Source organism: Rhyacophila brunnea, unplaced genomic scaffold (genome assembly GCF_057557595.1).
Source record: "Rhyacophila brunnea isolate RB1 unplaced genomic scaffold, BYU_Rbru_1.0 scaffold_22, whole genome shotgun sequence".
NCBI classification, from domain to species: Eukaryota; Metazoa; Arthropoda; class Insecta; order Trichoptera; family Rhyacophilidae; genus Rhyacophila; species Rhyacophila brunnea.
Genome location: NW_028232882.1, coordinates 19,163,095 through 19,184,590, shown reverse-complemented (window position 1 = coordinate 19,184,590; position 21,496 = coordinate 19,163,095). Strand labels below are relative to the sequence as shown.

Below are 21,496 nucleotides of genomic sequence, written 5' to 3'. Positions count from 1 at the left end.
CCTGAATCTATCCACTAGTGTATGAAGGCCTCTTCAAGCTGCTTCCACTTCTCTCGATCCTGTGCATTGCGTTGCCACGAACTTCCACAGAACTTTATCATTTTCATCGATCCAGCGGCCTCTAGGTCTACCTTGCGGACGTTTTGTACTTCTTGGATACCACTAGATGACTAGATTTGTCCTACAATTGTGTCTTCTTCGAGCTATGTGTCCAGGCCATATTCATTTAAGGCTTTTAATAAACTCTATAACATCGCAATCCCTTGTCTGCTTCCTTATCCACTCATTCCTCTTTTTGTCCTTTCGCGTTATGCCCAGCATGCACATCTCCATACCACGTTGTGCTACTCTAAGTTTCTGGATCTCTCTTTTACTTAGGGTCCATGTTTCACACGCATATGTGATCACGGGAAGCACACACTGGTTGAACACTTTGCGCTTTAGGCACAGTGGAAGGTCACTTTTGAAGACATTATTCAGGCGGCCAAAAGCACTCCAGCCTTGCTTTACTCTGCGAACAATTTCATCAAAAATAAATCCATCTATAGACACTTGTTGTCCCAGATAGATGTAGCTTTTTACCTGTTCGAGCTGAGTACCATTAATGAGGATCTGTTTTTGGCCTGCAAAGCAGTTGAACATGACTTTCGTCTTTATTACATTTATTTTTAAACATACTTTGTTGCTTACTTCAGCGAGTTCCTGCATTCTGCTTTGGAGGTCTTCTGAGTCTTAAATTACTATGTCATCGGCAAAGCGCAGATGGCTCATGTATTCTCCATTTATGGGGATTCCTTTGTCATTCTAGTCAAGTTGCCTGAATAAGTCTTCAAGGGCAGCTACCCTTGCAAATGTTATATATTCTAAGTTAATACACAAAAGACAATAATATATAAAGAAGGATTAATTCAGTCGTTAGTATTACGGTTCGATTTAGGAATAATACTATAGCTCGGCAAGTGTTGCAGCGAATATATTCTATACACAAGGCAGAGCTATCAACGGTAGTTTATCATATTTATGTATTTTAGCGGTTAATTGTTACAATAATATTATGTTAAATGTCTAACTGTCGAAAAGTGCTATGTTTTAATAGCACCTCACATGGCTGTGTTAACTTTTAGAGCGAGATAGACAGTTTTGACAGTTTAGACGGCTTACTTTTTGTAAAAATTATAATACCTCAATACACAAATATGCGCATATATTCTATACAAAAGTCGGCTATCGGGGACTACCGAGGGTAGTTTAATATATTTACGTATTATTATTGTTACGATTAATTAACCATCTAAAGTATCAGAAAGTGCTATGTTTTAACAGCTTCTCTCTTGTCTGTGTTAACTTTTAGAGGGAGATAGACAATTTTGACAGTTTAGACGGCTAACAATACATAAATATGATAAAATGATAATATTTATCACGTTAGTCGTCGATAGCTGCCTTGTGTATAGAATAGACCCAAAAATATGATACAAATGAGTACTATTAAAAATATGTATTTTTTAGTGTTCTTCATTCCTTAATTCTTTTTTTTCCGATATTTTATGTCGATAATTAGATATAGCTGAAAAACTAAAAATCTTCCGTAATTTTTCAAGATGGTGAACGTAGTATTGCATGTGCGAGTGTTGATTTCCGATATTATGATATTACTAGGCATTAACACTATGTCAATGCAAAGACTTCTCTTCAAGGAAATTATTTTCCGTTATTTTTACATGATATGACTGGACTAGTAATATAATTAATTATGTAAGTATATAAACTCGCGTAAAATAAAATAAATTAAAAACGTGTGACAGAATTTGATTAGAGCTAATAATGATGCAAATAACAAAATAAACTTTTAGCATACGTAGGAGCTTTTAAAGTCAAGCTAAAGAAAGATTAAAGAAGCTGATTGAATTAAATTTTTTAATTCCACATTTGTTGAGAGAAAGCTTTAATTGTGTGACCTTATATTTATTTACATAGAATCACTAATATAAAGATTTAACAAGTATAAAATAATTTATTTAGATGCACAATCATGTAAACTAGCAATTTATAGTAAGTTCCTAACTCAGTAACGAAAGCAAGACATAAATATTTAACAGGCGGCCGTTTTCATTTTATTTTACCAACATGCTCACTGCGTTGAGAATATTAATTTATTGTTGTACAGTTAACAATCCAATATAATATAGTATTTTTTCTGGAATTAAAAAAATGTATGATTTTGACATGAGAATGCAGATATAATGTCTGCATTGGGTAATGAATTAGATTTACTTTATTAAATTATTTAATAATATAATTGATGTAAATCACTTTAAAGTTTTTAATTCGCATAATCATATTATCTATCGATAGTTAAACGTCAAAATTTGATTAAAACTATTTTTTTTGTATTATAAAACCATAGAAAATAAATCACTTTCCGATTATAACCCCCATTATGACAAAACTTTGAAATAAGGCTATTCGTATAAATAATGAGGACATAAAATAGCACAATGGTTGACTTTTAACGTGTCGGCTAATAATGTCGTAGGTTTCAGGATTGAGTCCCAGTTCTGGCAAATTCACATATATTGTTTTCAATGTGCGTTTGGACTTAGAGTGTGGACCTAACAGATTGAACAAGTGGCTAACATCCACTATCCACATAAATAAAAATATATGTTTAAAACAGTCTCCACCCTGTGGATATCCATAATGTTATTCTTTTACAATCAAATACAGTGATGCAATGTAACGTATACTATAGTTGAATATATATTTATTTTTTTGTAACTAAGTTTTTACGAGAGGAAAAATCACAGATATAATATAACATGTTTTTTGCAAAGATGTTGAAAACCTGCTATAGATGTAGAGACTAAATATATTATGGAATTAAAGTAAAAAAAATGACCACTAGTCCATACATAAAATTAGCTACAAATGAATTTGAATTGCATGCTCATTAGACCAGAACTTCATCCTTCTACTATAAAATTTATTTGCCAATTTTTAGGGCATATAAAAAGAAAAACTGTTACGATAAGTAGATAAGCAGCAATACATTTTGGCATTGTTATTTAGTTGAAAAATCCTGTCAAAATTATGTAAAAATGTATAATCACAATGGCAGCCATTGCATGTGTTAGAAAATCGGATTGCCAACTGCACGATGTTAATATTTATAGAATATACCAATTTAACTGTGCTTCATGCAACTGCTTAATAATTTAAAATGTCATAATATAATTAACGTATAATGCTTCTTTTATTTAATGTAAAAATTCATTGTTTTTATGTTTATTTAAATTAACCGAAGAAGTAAACGGTAATATTGTGAATGTATATTATAATAAGATTAATAACTTACCAGAATATATTAAATATAAGTAGTATATTTTTTTTCTTGTTGGCGAGAAGAGACTGCGAGTAACTTGGATATTTGATAACACTTAAATGTGAAAAACAGCGTTTACTATTCACTCAATTTGAATTATAACATACACAAATTTGTTTCACCGGTTTATAATATAGATGTATTATTTATTTTATTTCAACAACACTCGTTTTACACTGAAAAATAACAAACACAATTGTTAATAAACATTGATTAATTTATGTAGTTTTAATTATCATAGTAATATATATTATGCAAGCGCTAACGCACACATTACCTAGTTTATTTTTACGCGAATTAAATAAATTACTCATTTACACTTATTTACACGTAGATGTTTTTTTATCCAATTCGATAAACAACATTTAAAAAAATATTGTAATTGTTGAAAATTGAATATATTTCAAAATTCAATAAGAAAAATATAAAAAATAACTTTATCGGAGTTTGGTTTGAACTCACACAATTCACTATTTAGGTGGGTGGGTGTTTTTATGCTTTAACCTAATTCATTTAAAATACGAATTGCTATCAATAACAAATGTAACATAAACTTAAATTATATTTTATTGATATTAAAAAAATATGATTTTGATAATTAGATAAAACGTTAGCCCGTTTCTAACTAGGTGAACTGGCCTTATTTTAATATGCCAATCAGCTGTCACAAAATTATGTAATTTTGGTGTCTATTTAACATAACACATTTTCAAATACGTAAAGTATTTTTGTAGCCTATACCTACGTTTTATACAGACGAGCGTTTGATATAAAAATTCTATATTCCACTTGCGTGAGCGTAAATTTATGTAGAAGTTAACTATACATTCTTAATGTAGAATCAGATCAATTTATATCATTATGTGTACTTTCTATACATATATATATATATTTGTATTTACTGTTCTTATTACGTTATTTTTGTATAAATAAACACTTAAATGAAATGGTGTGATCATCTTGAATTTGTAATTTGTAATATTTACCGTATGTAAAATAAATTAATTTCGGGAAAAATAGATAATATACACTATTTGTACACTAACATATCGATCTAGACTGACATCGTATTTATTTGGATACAATCGACAAACAAGATTAACACAGAACTAATAATTCGCACAATATGTTAGAATTGGGACGACGAAATGTTTATACTATGAATTAGCATTACGAGCACTGATGATTAACATTACAATTGACACAAGATATTAAAAATAAAAAGTTTATATTGTCAATTAAAAAGTAGTTAAAGAGTAACAAATATTTTTTAACGTAATTCAAGTAACAGTGTATTAATTATTATGATAGATAGAAGTTTATTTAACAAGCGTCCAAGATCGTTAGCATGTATATTATTAAATGACACACCAAAGCAATCACAAATCGATTATCGCTGCGAACTTAAACAGTCTATTTCGTATTCAATAATGTATCCGCACAGTGACCGACGCCGACGGCGAGCTTTCCTCTCACTTGTTCCGCGTCGAATCAGAATCGACGTCGCGACGTCTAAGCGCTCGCTCGAAACGGTGCACGTCCACCGCAACTTTTCGAGCGTATTTTCCGTGAGAGCGTCGTGACAGGGGCGCTACAAATGGACAGTAATGTCTCAGTAAAGTGGCGTGCTACTTAAAGGGATTTTTTACTATTGTGATTCGATTCGTGGAGTAAAATAATATTCATGTAATCGAAAATTGCATTTTTAATCTTGAATAAAATATGTACTTAGTTTTATAATTATTTAACGTGAATTTTTCAATGTTAGGTAATGAAAAAAAACATTATTTTTTATAAAATTTCTTCCATATAATGACGATTGGAATTTCACTTTATTTTTAATTTATTTTAAACTGGCAAGAAAATACATTCACAAAGCTATTTATTACATTAATTTAAGAAAAATATATTTCGTCACTTAGTAGTAAAACCTCGTAAGTCTGTTTGAGAAGAATATTGAGGGGAAGGTAAAAGCGTAATATAATAATATTTAAAAAATCTCTCTAATCAATGAATATGCTAACACTGGTTGTGAAATACGAGGTATTAATTGCATATTTAAAACCACGAGACCTACGAGTTTTTTTAAATTTGTCGATAAATGAACAGCATAATATACTAGTCTAGAGAGCCGATTTTTCGATATGATTTAAAAGGTCTTATTGTTTAAATTTTGTCGAATAAACTTCATTTTTCCATTTTTTGTTCAGCTGAATTGATCTTGTTTCACAGAATTATATTATATAATATGTGTCATGATTAATCTGTTTATAATGCAATTGAAAACACCACATAAAGGCAAACGTACACTTATACACTATGTTCCGCTCTCTCTGACGCATATAAATTTATATAAGAAATATTTTGCGTCATTATTGCGCGATCGATCTCATATGCATTTCACTTACACGCTTCTCAATACATTCACTGTATTGTCTTAATATTTTGTTATTTTTATAAATAAAAAACCCTTTTAAAGATGATACCTATAAACTCATGCACTATACCTAATAATCTATATTGGTATTCAAATCGACAGGTTCATTAACAATGAGTATTGTTACCCCATAGTGCTTTGATTATGATATAAAAATAGATTGAGTCATTGCCCACTGAAGAAGGAAGCCAATACATTACACGACTGGTCCAACTTTTTGCCCCTCCCGTTGTCTATGCGATAGTGCCCATAGAACGCGTCAAGCGGGCGAAGTCGGCGTATGAAGCGTTTATTCATAACCATAATCACACGTCTCTTGCCGCAAATTACCCTTCACCTATGTAATAAGCGGCCCAAGCAGCACAAAATAATTATTATTACAGCGTCTCTCATAACAAAGCAATAAAAATATTATATTATTTCGGGGCTTGTAATTAATATTTACGACGACATTATTCAACCAGCAAAATATAGGACACGGAATAAAATTAAACAAAGACTTCTCTGTTATTAAATAATTGCTTCTCGCCCGTCGATCGACGACGCCTCGAGCAGCGTGATTTTGGTAGCCGTGTTCAATGAATGGACTTCTTTGTATTTTCATTAAATCGTATCGCCGAGAAGCGAAAAACGGTGACTCATGCGGCAGGCGGGGCAGAAGGCATCGTCAAGTCCAGTGTGCGCTGGCGTATTTGATTACGTTGTATTTTCGATGATTTAGGCGCCACTTGTAGAAATTTTGTGCGAGCGCCGCACTCGCTGCGTCAATGGGCTTTATGCCTATGGATGACCTGTCATTACCTGACTTGACACAGGGAATGGTTTGATTTGGATATATAAGTTAAATGATAAATAATACACTAGCATTAATACACTTTCTATAAATGTAATGCATATATTATTGCTACATATTTTTTGAAAATCGATAATATCACCGGTTTTTGTGTGAAGGACTAGTCTGACTTTGACAGCTGATGCATAACAGGAATGCATATTATTTATAAATAACACTGATAGTTAATATATTTGTTTTGAGACTTTTTCATAATTTGAAAAGAGAAAGGGCGAATATATATTTCAAGCAATCTGGGATCTGATTTTGACAGCTGAAAAGTAGACCACTCGTTGCTTGTGAAAAAAGTTATGCTAAGGCTTTATTAATCTAAAGATGGCAGCGATTGAGTGCATCGACAAAAATGTTAATTAGTGGCACTACAGAGTGGCAGTAAGAGTTATAAAATATTAATAAATTGATAGATATTTTGTTGCAAGATGTTGCAATTTCTCAATAATTACGAGTAGATTACAAACTCTATTTTAATCTGTTAAATTTTAAGAAAATTGAAGATAATAATATAATCATTGTATTGACAAAATAATAATTTGAAAAAGTGCTACAACCATTAACCACAAATATCTGATCTGATGAATAAGATTTTCTTGTTTTGATAATTATGCGAAATCTCTATATATATAAAAATCTCGTGTCACGATGTTTGTGGTCGAACTCCTCCGAAATGGCTCGACTGATTTTTATGATTTTTTTTATGTATATTTGTTAGGTATGAGAATAGATCAACAAGTATATTTCATATCGCTATGTGATTAGGGTATCTCTATCCAGAAAATTTTTCTTTTATTTTTTTGACAATTTTTTTTTGTATTTTTTTTATTATTTGGCATAAAAAAATACCTATAACCCCAAATTTTCACTTTCCTACCCCACCCTCCCATTTTTTAATCGCGATTTTATTATTTTTGTATGAACAATTTTTAATTTTCAATTTAACCGTCGTTCATATTTCAAACGGAACGAAATTATTAATGTTGTTGAATGACAGATGGCGCTACATCCGAGAAGAATTCAAGAGGAGCGTCGCGTCATTTTGACATTTCATTCGGCATATCACAACGCAGTGCGTGCAAAATTTTGTACGATTTATTTTAATTTATCTATTTTTATGTGCGTGTATTACAGTGCACAATGCCAGCAAGAATCAAGGGGGGCCATTTGGGCCGTCGAACGAATAAAGCAACAAACATGCGAAATAGTAGAGCAGAAAGAACAGACGAACAAATCCAACAAAATAACAAAAACGAGCGTGTGAGCATGTCGCAATTGCATCTCAATCACAAGAGGCACGAGCTGAACAAAATCAACAACGACAATTGGAACAGAGTCAAGCGCGCCAGTTCGTATTTAACAAACGCAGAGCAAATGACCGACAACGCCAACAAGTACATCGAACATTTACATTCGCTTCGTTCCTTCGTCTCGCATTCAAGTACGAGCCAGATATTGAATATTCCGCTCATCCGAAAGTGCTGATTGGTGCTATTGACAAAGAATGTCGCCATTGTCATGCGCTCAAATTTAAACATGAGTCAGCCGGGATGTGTTGCGCATCAGGAAAAGTGCAACTACCAGAAATTGAGATACCACCAGAACCATTGAACGGCTTGCTCATCGGCACGGTTCCAGATTCAAACCTGTTCCTGAAGTCCATTCACACATTCAATTCATGCTTCCAAATGACTTCGTCCGGAGCAACAGAAATAGTTCACAATACTGCGGCAAATGGTCAACAATTCCATTCTACGTTCAAAATCAAAGGTCAAGTATACCACAAAGTAGGCTCATTGCTGCCAATGCCAAACGAACCACATACATTTTTACAAATCTACTTCATGCGGCGGTGAGGACATCAATCATGTCGGCGAACTGGACGCCCTGTTGAATGAGCACAATGAATTATTGAAATTCTTCAAAGCACACATGCACGAATTGCAAAGTGACAATCACGCTATTGTCATCAATCCTGATAAAACACCAGCTGGAGAGCACGTACGTTGATTCAATGCGACTGTTGTTGACAAAATTGCTGGAATCATGGTTGGCGACCGCACATCGACGCGAGAAATCGTGATTCGAAGAAGAAACAATAATCTAGAGTTCATCGCTGACACACACCGTTCATACGACGCTCTCCAATATCCGCTAATTTTCTGGAAGGGGCAAAACGGATATTGCATAAATAGTAAAGAACGAGATCCTGTTACAGGTAATTCATTCATTATGAACATCATTACTCATTTTGAATTGAGAAAATGAATGGTTGATGTTTTTTTGTTTTTATTGGCGGTCATCGTCTACAGCGCTCTATTCCTCTTTCTGTCATAGATCCTATCCCCACACACTAACGATACATTCGTTATTTTACACTACAACCAAAATATTCAGTAGAAATTATTTATATGGCAGAACAACGTTTGCTGGGTCAGCTAGTATAAATATATAATTTGGCTCTCGTGGAAAATTCGAATAAAGAACGTCCCTGTTTCCAAAACAGCGGTATTGTTTTAGAACCACGGCATTCGAGCGGCTTGGCTTGCGGTGCATTCACTAACCCAGAGAACTGAAAGTACGAGCCGTTTATCTTTTTTCCGGCAGTAGGTATATTCTCAGACTTAAAGCGCCAACAAACAAAATTGTTTTGTAAATTTAAACACTTTACAATATTAAATCTTGCTAGCATTAAGAAATATTAGCCAGGACTTGTCGCAGAATTTTAGAATAAGTATTTTATCAGAGATAAAACTAATTTACTTAAATATTAAATTTGTAACTTTCGTTGCCTTAGTATAACTTGTTGTAAGTACGATATATTATTGTTTTAGTTATATTATAATATTATGCGATATTGGTATATTCAAGAGTGTAGATGTTTAGGGTTTATGATTTTACTATTTTAATCGATTGATAACATATTATAAATGCCAAAAATAGTTATTTCAAAATTAGAACAATTTTGGAAAACCAAAAATATTACTACCAAAGTGAATAAAACATGTATATTGCTTAGTAAGATCTATTGCTTTCGTATTTTAGAAATAAGGCGTCTAATTACAAAAAGGACAAGTCCACAATTCAATATTTTCGGGAAACAACGTTTCAAGCTTCAATTTTTCGTTTTAACGTGAGACTATTTTGTCCGTCGTATTCTAGGTATGTCAAAATTAGAACCAAATGGCAATTTGTTTCAGCCGATAAACTCTTAAATGTAATAAATATAGGCAAACTAAAATTGGACGTAGCGCTACTTGTACCTCACTTTTTAATCTATTCCGCATAAGGCACATATTTCCGTGGCACAGTAATGAGTTTACCAGACGCCACAGTGTGGGAGACGCCCTTTTCAATATTGAACGTTCCCTTATTGGTTGACTTAAACACGCACGAAATCAACCAAGCTTTAAATAATATGAAACACGGACTTGACGCTTTTTGTAATAAATCAAGACTTAAAATATTTTTTTTCATAGGGTTATGTCGCGTTTTGCAATTTATAGATCAGTACATATTGTGTAAAATTATAAAAAGATTACGTGCGTATTTTTTTCTCGATTTTGACCTAATGTGGATTTATCGCTTTTTGGAATTAGACGCCTCAAATAATATGCCTCAGAGACTTGGATACTAAAGACAAGAAAAAGTCTGAGTTTAGACTCTAATAGTTCTGGAAGTAAATGCTGAAAGCATCTTAGATGGCCAAGCCTGTAGTCAGTATACTTGACAGTATAGACAGGCTTTCCTTGATTAGGGTGACGATATGGAAAAACTCTGAAAATTAGATCAGGTCTAAGCCCGAAGAAGACGATGGAGATCTTTCTTGATTATGACGAACAGACCAAATCATTAGTAATGGATTTTCCACTGTGTAACATTAAATCATTCTTGTCACGTGGTCCCATCAAAGAATAATAATAGCGCCTGTACACTGCATGGATTTACTATTAGCAATTACATGTAAATTAAATTATCGTGATAATAAATGTTTACACACAACAATGCTAAATGTCGCGACAATCTCATTTCTCAACTGTCAGTGAGACGTGTTGGTTGTTGTTGCGTGAAAGTTTTCTGTGCTGCACGGTGTGATTCGTATTTTTTGCGACAGGTTTTCCACTATTGTAACGCATCCGCAGATATTGCTCAACTTATTTATCTTTTGATCCATGCATGTAGTCTTGCAACTTGCATGATACTACGTGGTTATATTTGCATTGTATTGTTATGGCCAGCAGTAAATCCATGTACGTGTAAACGGGTTATAGCTGAAAATAATTATCATATTTTCTTAATATTCTTATGTTTTTAATGAATATATAATAATATATAACCTAAATGTATAATCATTAATATTATGTGTATAATTTAAATTTAAATATTCTTTTATCGTCTCCAAAACGCGTTAGTATTTTGACGATTTTTCTCAGTCGGCAAACGTATCACATTATTTTAATTTAATACACACATTGATGTATGCCGCAGTATCACTTGCCAAACACTTACAAAACAGCGAAATATACCGATTTGTGAACGAAAAACGACAGTTATAGCCAACAGGTATGCAAGCGTCGCGGCGCACCTGCGCTTATAAAGTCGACGTCGCGGCGCTTGAAGGTTAACCGGCGTTCAACGCCGTTAGTCGACGCCTTTTGCCAGTGTTTCGCTCTGTAAGCTCTGTAGATTGTTAAGACATATCCACAATAGCACAGCAACAAGTTAAAAGTAAACAATTTATATTTTAAACTATTCACGTATAACCAACGTGGACGTAAGCATTTTTTACAATGATTCATTATGTAATAATTTCGCTTAATTTTTATCATTTTTCGGATCTGCCCCGTTACTTAATCCTTTTTTCAAATTAGGAAAAATATACACCTACTATAATATTATAAAGTTATGGTTGTATTGAAATGCATGTCGCGTACTACCACGCTATCACGGCGACAAGTTTAGTCTACGGTTTCATCATTTTGCAGAATATTTTGAATGAAAACGATCTCTGTAAATTTAATGATGGAGTGACCTAGTTACGAATTTCAATAAATTCAATAATATTTTGAACAGTATCCAACTCTCAGATCGTAGATAATAGACAACATTCTTACTTAGAAAATACATAATGCCAACAGCTAATAACAAAAACATGCGATTTTGACATGATTCGAAAATGTGTAGACACAGAGAAAATGATAAAAATGTTCATTGAGTCATGCATGTGTCGATGTAGTGCGGTACGCGTGAGGTGAACTTATCGTTGTTATGGTGATTTCAGCAAATTTTGCTAACTGACAATGTTCTTTTTAAGGTTCAAAATGTGCTACGGGATGGGAGCATTAGTCTGTTTTATTTAGTCATTAGTAATTTTAAACACCAAAAAAATTACATTACACACTTTTTTCTCGTAGCAGCAGCTTACTGTGACATTACGTGATAGTACGCGATGTGTAGCATAATATAATCACAACTTAATAGACAATGATGACCAGTACATAGTAAAATATTTTATAGGATAGATTTAAGAATTGCTCATATAACAAAATTGCATGTGGAGTGGGCAAGGTATACGCTATTACCTCACGTATTTACGATTTAATAAATTATTAATATTCTACTTGTATATCATATTAAAACAAAATTAGAAATTTCCATTATACCAATTTTCACTACCATATTTGCTAGCTACTGACAGTTAGTCTACTAGAAAATAAGTTCGAATTATGCAGATTTTGATTGTATGATCATTTTTACAGGGCTTGAAATAGACCGTAACGCACAGGCACGTCCTTCCTGTTTATGACATCTCCAAAATTATTGCTCCACCTCGCCGAAAAAATAATTTGACCACCTGAGTATAATAGACCATATAATAAAAAATCTAACATTTATTTTTATAAAATATACCTACATAAAACTAGATAACTATGTTAATATTTTTGGAAAATTATATTTGGGTATGATGAGATGGAGGAGATAGAAAGTCGTTGTTGCGTAGATTTTTGGAGGAGAGCATATTGATCGATACAAGAATACAATAAATACAACAACACTTTAATAAATATGATAAAGATGACAGCATGAGATTATAATCGCCGATAATGATGTACTTGATTTGAGTTGCCCTCTCTCCATCTGCCATGTCAATGCAGCTACGGTTTGCGCACGGCTGCCTTCCATGACGCTGTAAACGTGTCAGAACGAAAAGATTTTTGTGCCCCACTTTGCACCTTATCTTTAATACCTTACGTTACCTTTATCTTTGATGACATGAAGTGTCCTCTGTACCCGTGTACTAAGTTCTACCAAAACTGAGGAGACAGGAGTTGAAAGAGATGAATCTAAAGAGGGATCGGAATTATTCCGTCCTCTACATGACGCAGAAAATTTTTCACATGCTTCAAAGTTAGCCTTGGTTGATATCAAGTCGGCGTGGCCAATCGGACCCGTATGTGGACGGAGCCTAGCAAACAGTTCCATTCGGTCAGTGGTGAGAGCGATGTGATCAAGAGATTGATTATAATAATATTAACTAGGCCATCATTAGAAAAGGGGAAATGGAGTAAGTCTATTCTACCATCACCACGAGAGATGCCCTGGTTTGTAGAGTATCCTTTGACGAGGAATGAGCTTAAGTTAATACTGAGGCTAAGAGCAGGGCACATAATGGGCAAAAGATTTGATGTCTTCATGGGATGAAGCAAATTGCAGCTCTGCGATGAATGTCATGTTTTAGAGGACATTGTATATATAGCACTACAATGCCCTAAATATGAACTTCACAGAGTACAGCTGCGAATTGCGGATATCTATGAGAATGTCGATGAATTGAAGGGTGTCCTGGCGGCGGGTAAAACGGAAGAGCTAGGCAAAATTGTAAAATTATTTAACAGAATAGGAGTGAGGACCTGATCAACGGATCCTCTTCTAGAAGAAAAGATGCGAAATGACAGCGAGTCGCAGTCAAAGCGTCGGTAAAACCACAAAAAAAAATCATATTAACGAACTGAAAGACTCGATTCGATTAAAATGATGGATTACTACGTCGAGCGAGGACTCGTGACGATAGTAGTGCGTCGCGTGACGGACTCGATGAGTGAGTGAGGATTCATGGATTGTCTTTCCAATTTTTACAAATGCAGTATACTTATCACAAGAGATATTCCCGCAATTCACAAATCAAAACAGACCCTACTGATCTGGTTATGATTATGAAAAAACATACTAATTACAGTATGTTAAGTATTCACTTAATGCTGAGTGGTATGATTGCTGCATATTTAACGCTTCGGTTTGTAAACAATTCCATTTTGAGCGCTGTATTATTATTATATTTGTATGCCATACGTTTAATATATATTAATAAGAAGTAAGAAAATATATTAGTCGGTATAGGTTTGTGAACAAGTCACTGGCAAATTTATTCAGGCAAGTGAAGCAGTACCCGGGTGCGTCCTCATAGTGCGGGTCAAAGTGGGATGGACAGCAGGCAGTAGCAACTCTGCCAAAAAAACTGTCCCACGGCATTCTATTATTACCGACACAAGCGATGTGCCAGTCCGGAAAGCTCTCTCTCTCAGTCTATCTCCCTAGTGAGCCAAAAAATCGACAATGCTTTGTTATAATGTATGTGACAGGTCAGATAAATGTACTATGTGTCCTATATTCCTTTAAATACTCAACTGAGATTCTTAACCCGATTATTTTGTTTTCCGATACGAAAGAAAAAAATCGGTGTATGTACTTATGTACACGCGTTAGAAGTTATACTTCTTTGGCGTAACAAAACAAAAATAAAATTTGTGATAAACTAAATTCTGTGACTAGCTCTTAATTTATTATCTTGTTGAATTACACACTCAAGAAAAAGAAACGCTTATTGGAACGCCGTTGGTTTATTTACTTATATTACTAAATTATATAATAGTTTCTCGTTATTTTTATTAAAAAAAAACTGAAAAAGTAAAATCTGTCGTTGAACTGACTGAAACTGACGTTTAATCGTTTGTTTACGTAAGGAATTGCAAATGGCCGACAATAATAAATTCGTTGCCTAGGCAATGGAACGATTCTAAACTATAATATTATACTGTATAATCGTCATGATTGTAGTATCATACTGTGGCGTAAAGGTAGTACCTTCGGGTGATAACCGAACAATCGGTGGTTCGAATCTAATCGAGTGCGTTTGTTTTCGTGTGAAAAAATAAATTATGTGTTACATGTCACACACCAAAAATACACTTATCTGATTTTCCAAATGAGCCAAAAGAAGTATAATTTCAAAAAAAACAAATGGTTGACTAGTAATAATGTAATAAAAATGCATGCAATGACGCCGACACTCTTTTGCGGGTTTCCGGGCAGCCCGTAGAGCTGGTCACCAGGTTCAAAATACTAATACGATGATGGTATTTTGTGTGAACTTGGAGTTTGCATGAATATGGCAGGGTATACATCAGGGGTTCTCATGTGCGGCCACCAGAGGATTTTGCTGCGGCCACCAGCGCTTTACAGAATATATTTCAAAAATTATTTATAAAATTATGAAATTGGTTGAATACACATGACTTGTCTTAAATTTCTTCCTACACTCAAATGATACATAATGTGTTTTTATGATGAGATCATGACTCGCACCCCCAGACTTACACTGACGTAAGTCTGAATTTTGCTGTTTTGAGTTATGAATGCAGTTCAATTACATTTATTTTTCCCTAACTCAATAGAACACTGGCGCACTTATTTGAAAAATATATTTAACGAGATTAACCCCTAACTCCAGTGTTATTTTAAATAAATTGAGTCAAATATCGAGAAGAACACTCCAATAACTCTGATAATCTTAAATGAATGCCACTAGAAATATATATTTTCTACAAAATTCTACAAATTCTAATTCTAAACCAATTCTACAAAAAATAGACACTGTAAAGCCATTAGATATTAAATCAAGTACTATGAACATGGTTTAAAAAGTTTGTTTCGGCTCTCCTGGAAAATGGCTGATTTTGACTTACGTCAGTGTAGGTCTGTGGTGCGAATTGTGTGAAATAGTCCGTTTCTGAGAATAAAGCCTATTCAAAAAAGTTGCTTTATTAATATTGTCGATTTTTCCTACTACTGTATACTGCAAATGATCGTTCAGTGTAATGCACAACATAAAAAACAAATATCGAAGCCAGTGGATAGTGATATAAACTTAGAAGCAGCCATGCAGATCGCATTGGAAAAAATGAGTATTGAGGAATTTCCATTTGCATTATTTTTAAATAAATAGATATTATGTAAGTATTAAAATGTTTAAAAAATGTCTTTTATTAAATGATATTGTCTATAAATAATAAATTGATCCATTTTTGTAGTAAATAAAATTTAGCTTTAATTTTTTCAATCACAACAAAAGTGAAATTTGGTGCGGCCGCCAGACTTTCCATAGAACTGTCAATGTCAATTGTGCGGCCACAGTTAAATTTCACGTGAGGACCGCTTGTCTACATTCAGCCAACTTGGAGTAGCATATAAATCAAGGCTGTATTCTGTGACAACACGTGCGTATTATCTGTGCTCACGTATGGCTGTAAGACATGGCATCTTACTAAGCTTCAAAGCTTCTTGGCTTTTGAGCTTTGAGAATCGATTTCTCCGCCGAATTTTATAAGTACGTTGGTATGACTGCATTACAACCATTTGAGTTCGTGAGACCTCTTAAGGGTTCCGTAGCCATGGCCGACCCTTTCTTATCCTGCAGCGGTGCTATAAACAATATCTACGCACTCTAGGTCTGACATGGTAGAAAGCGCGAGAGTTGGTGATGGACCGAGGGAATTGATGCTAACTTATGTTAGCCTATGCCCCAATGCTATGACGTAACAGGGTGAATGAAAAAAACTATTAAACATATGAAACTTTAAAAACCTAAAAAACACACTTACATATTTAAGAAAAATCCTATAAGTATAAAGAGTTTCATTGAGTAGAACTTGAGCTCACATATTTCACTGTTCGAATGAATGCTCTTCTAAATTAAAAATATATGTCCATCGATGATTCATATTTATGTTCAGTATTGTTTGGAAAATCATCATGGAGAGATACACAGTTGTACAGTGTATAAAAACCTATTTTTGCTACGTTTTGGGCATTACATGAAATATATGGTCAAAATAATCGATCTGCTGAGCTTACTATTCGTAATTTGTTTAAAAATTTTAGTCAAATGCTAATGTTTCTAATGTTAAGAATCCAGACCGTCAAAAACGTAAGCGTACTGCTAAAAATTTGTGAATCAAATTGTGGATGAAAATCCAGAACAATCAATAATTACACGTCACTCTCAAGAACTTAGACTCGTTCTTGTGGCACTATATCGAATATTCTTCATAAAGATTTACATCTAAAAGAGTATAAAATACAGTTAATATAAGCGAGAACTTAAACCGAATGATAATTTGGTGCGTCTAAATTTTATTGACAGGGCTTTTGAGCAACTAGAAAAAAGAAATATATGTTTGATAACCCTATATAACAAGTTTAGATGTTATAATCCAGAATTCATTGACTACTGATGACAACGAAGATGTATTTTTAATGAAATATTTGGTATACTTAGTACGTGATTTAAATTGAAGATTAAAATATCACTTTTTGAAATTCTGTAATCTAGTCTGACTCTAGGATAAATGATTATCGCTCCCGTAGTTTTTTTTATCAACTCCACGTCTTGGCACCGCCTGACAACGTTTTTCTAATGCATATGTTCCGTGTCTATAATCATGTCCAGTATGTTGTACGAATACATATGCACGAAGAAAAACCGACCGACAATAAATCAGATTTATTAAAAGATATTAAATGTGGTAAGTAGATAGGCACTAAAATCAACTTAATTGACTCTCTTTCAGAGGATTCCACCGGAACTGGCTTCTGACGATCTTATACTCAGTTGTTTGGAACAATTACTAGATTCTATTTTTCTGTATATATTTTTAAGTTTTATGAATTGTAAAAAGTACAAAACTGTTCTGCCTGTGAGCCGTTTCTGAAAAAAGCATATACCACCACAATGGCTTCATATAAAGGAGGAAGCCGTCACTTGCCATTCACCTGAGGTCGCGGGTAAATGGAAGCGAACCCAGTCTCTCACGAGAGACGTCGTACAACCGTTACGCTTGCTTAGTCCAATTAATCTACTTCAATATTGTAAGCTGTATGCTGTCTGTAGGCATTTTTCTATTAGTTTTAATTTGTTACTTACTACAATTTTAAATATTGCCTCTACGTACTCATCTCTCCCATGGGTACCTTACTTAAATTCATGTAAATTCAGCCAATGCATATTTGAGTGCATGGCGACCTTAGTCTTGGATAACTGCTCCTGAGACATTCCCAGTCATAAAAATAAAAATGATGCTTTACATCCAAACGTAGTGTTTCGTGATAAAGTACGCCTGATAAAGACCGGGTGTGGTTTGGTGAGACCATTAACTTCAATGTCTGCAATCGCACCCCGCCTCGATGGTGAAAAATTATTCACAGGGAAGCGGACTATCCATTTAATGATGCTGGATGTGGCGGCGAAGACCTGAAAGTAAAAAATGGGTTGCCTCCACCAATGGACGGTACATATAGATTTATGTTTTTTTTGCAAATATCAAATGCCGAATGAAAATGAAGAACTGCTTTGATTCCGAACTATTACACCAGTCAATTCTTGACTGGATAATATGGAGGCTCCGCTGGTAAGCTCTATGAGTTTGATCTTGTTACCCGTTTAACATATTGTCTATTGTGGCGGTGATATACATGCAAACTATATCCTCTGGGAATGTTCTAAAATGTATACGGAAAGGGAAAATAGATCCTCATGTCGGTTCGACCAGTTGTTTGGACGATTAAGCCATCCGATCTGATTGTCACAAAGGCTAATTTTATTGCATTTAAAAAAATGCAGCGTTCTACTGCCAACATGTAGATCTCTTCACTCAGATTGTTTTATTATCACTTTTAATTATCTTGCCTCTACAATATTACTGAATACCTGCGTAATTAAGTATTCATGTATGTTTACGTTTCACTTCAATCAAAATTATGTGCATTATACGAGAAAGAAAGTTTTCATAAATCCAGATAAAAAAAAATATAAATATTGGGAGATGCAGAGAGGTGCCAAAACGTTCTTTTTAGAATAACATTTTTCTATGCGATAAATTTTGGCATCTTCGCGCGATTTAACGTAACATTTTAAATATTTGACTAATTTCCAATATGTCTTAATATATTTTAATATAAGATAGTGCTTAACGTGAATATATTGATAAATTTAGAATCATCGATTTAATGACAACACTTATAAATCGTCGGATGTAAATTTGTTGGATTGCTTTGTTAGTATAGCACGTAAATTATATTGAAAGCTGGATTAACCAAAGCAAAAAAAGCTCTAGCATATGCTTAAAGATTTTAGCCTATTGAAGTCACTTAAACGTACAAGTAATATTATAATAATTTTATGTTTATATATAATATATTACAATATATTTAGTAGACAAGATTTAAATTAAGTGTAAGGCCGGTATTGGGCTATAAAAAGATGTTTGATACAATATCTTTACTGAATATTATTTTATTAAATCTTTAAATATGTATTATTTAATAAAAGGTTATTGCACGATATTACATTTAATCAAATATTAGTCTAGTAAAGTGTAGTGTTTTGTAGTTTTTCCAGGTAACATTCGGTAGATTGATAAGAAATGTATAAAAATCAATGATTTTATTTGACGAATGTTTCAAAATATGCTATTTTTATAATATCACAATTATTATTTTATTAAAAAAACATCATAATTTGACCTTTAGTTCAATATTAAATAATAGTATATCTACTGGCACAAATAAACTGTCTATTGAGCTTCGAGAACAACTGATGTTTGCGATGGATACTGGGAGTGAACAAGAGTGGACCAAGCAGCTTCACTAAAAATGAAGAGGCGATGTTGGACTTAGCTCGGATACGTGCTTCAATTGCATCAAGTAGATTTCAACCTGGCTTGCGTCTTCTTCAAGCTAACTGGATTCCGGCATCCTGGAAAGCTGCTGAATACTATCCATATTATTATGTATTCGGATAAACTATGGCATGCTGACATGACCTAGAAAGACGTGAGAAGACTGGCGAGCGACTGGGATTCTTGGAGGAACAGTGAGGTGTCCATATGCAATATCTAAGTGACGGACATAGTCGAAGCAGAAGATAATATTATACTGAAATTTAAGTAAACGATGAAATGCCATATTATAATAATCACCACACAGATTAAAAAAATAGACATACAAGACTGGAAACATAAACGTACATAACAAAGTACATTACTTTATTTTATTTTCCATTTTTTTAAATTTACTTTTATGAAATATTTTACGGATTGTAAATATTATATTGTTATAGTGTTTTATAAAAGAATGTTCTTAAATGATTATCATTTATGGTGATAATTGTAAATTTAGTATATTATCCTATTTATTATAATATAAAATTAATCTAACAATAATTTTATTTGCAAGCATTAGAACATTCGTATTTTTCGTGGCCAGGAATTTTAAAAAAGAATACAGAATACGTGACTTCTTTGCTATAATTAATTCGAGTCAAGTAAAAATGCTTTGGATTAGTAAAAACTTCACGAACTGTGAATTAACTTTGGCCTGATGCAAATCCTCGGGAAGATAAAATTAATGTACCACGGAGACATGAGAAAAAAGTTTTTAATATGATTGTTAGATGACAAACGACTATCTTACTATTTTAATAAAATATTACAGGGCAGCAATAAAAAACAATCGTTAAAAAAGAATAATCCATGCGTAAAATTCCTATCATTTGTGTCTGGCGCAGGGAGTGAGTTACTGTTGTACCTAAGGAGTGCAATATTGAATGAAAATACCAATACCGGTATTCGTAAAATAAATTTAAAAAAATAAGTAGGTATCTACTAGGGAATCTAATCCCGAGCCAAATTTTTGATCCCGGGATTTCGGGATTACAATTTGACAATCCCGGGATGCCGGGATTGGTCCCAGGATTGGCATTTTTTGATGGTTCATATTATTTTTTTATATAATTTATACAAAAACATTGATGAAGTCAGTCAAAAATAAATCTAGTATAAATAAATTTAAGACATTTATTGTTAATATTGTGTTTAGTGTTTACATAATTTATTATATCTTTCTCATTTTTATTAATTTATGTGAAAAAATAAAATGAATTGGCAACATAGGGGTAATAAATCAAACTTCATTCAAACTCGTTTTATTTCTAATGTAGTTATATGTTATTAAAAGTATTTTTTCTCTTATATTTTCGTTTTTATTTTATTTTCCATAAAAATTGATAAAGAAAATCAATCCCAAAAGTTTCGGGATTATGTTTACCAATCCCGGGATTCATAGGTATCGAAAATTGTTCGGGATCCCGGGATTGGAAACCCTAGTATCTACCAATATAATATAATATGTAAAAATATTTTTAAAATATTAATATCGTATTGAATATGTCATTGTTGGTCACTAAAGATGATGCAAGGCCGCGGAAGTAAACTAGACGTCGCGTAACCCAACAAAAAATACAGTCCTATTACGCCTTTTTTGTTAATTGATACATTTTCTTTCTACTCTCAATATCAAATATATCGGTATTATCTGACTTTTAAAACCTGTATCTAAAAAGACTGGAATACCGGTTTTGAAATACCAGTATTGGAATCCCTTGATGTTTATCTTGTTAACTGTTTTTAGTATAAATATTATTATGTCATGATTTTTCACT

The 21,496-nt window shown here is 33.2% G+C and overlaps 1 protein-coding gene across 12 annotated transcripts in view; it reads right to left on the bottom strand.

Annotated features, from left to right (window-relative positions):
- The window catches only part of LOC147070148 (uncharacterized), a 91,222-nt gene extending 79,902 nt beyond the window's left edge, over positions 1-11,320 (bottom strand). For 2 of the 12 annotated variants that reach the window (XM_085949567.1, XM_085949573.1), the window contains exons 1-2: positions 11,173-11,320; positions 3,356-3,558 (exon numbers count right to left, since the gene is read on the bottom strand). The gene's annotated coding sequence lies outside the window, so the exon portion shown is untranslated. Of the gene's footprint in view, positions 1-3,355; positions 3,559-4,368; positions 4,876-11,134 lie in introns of those variants that run through there. The other 10 variants (XM_085949562.1, XM_085949570.1, XM_085949563.1 and 7 more) reach the window with 6 other exon arrangements.
- Between the last annotated feature and the right edge of the window lie 10,176 nt (positions 11,321-21,496).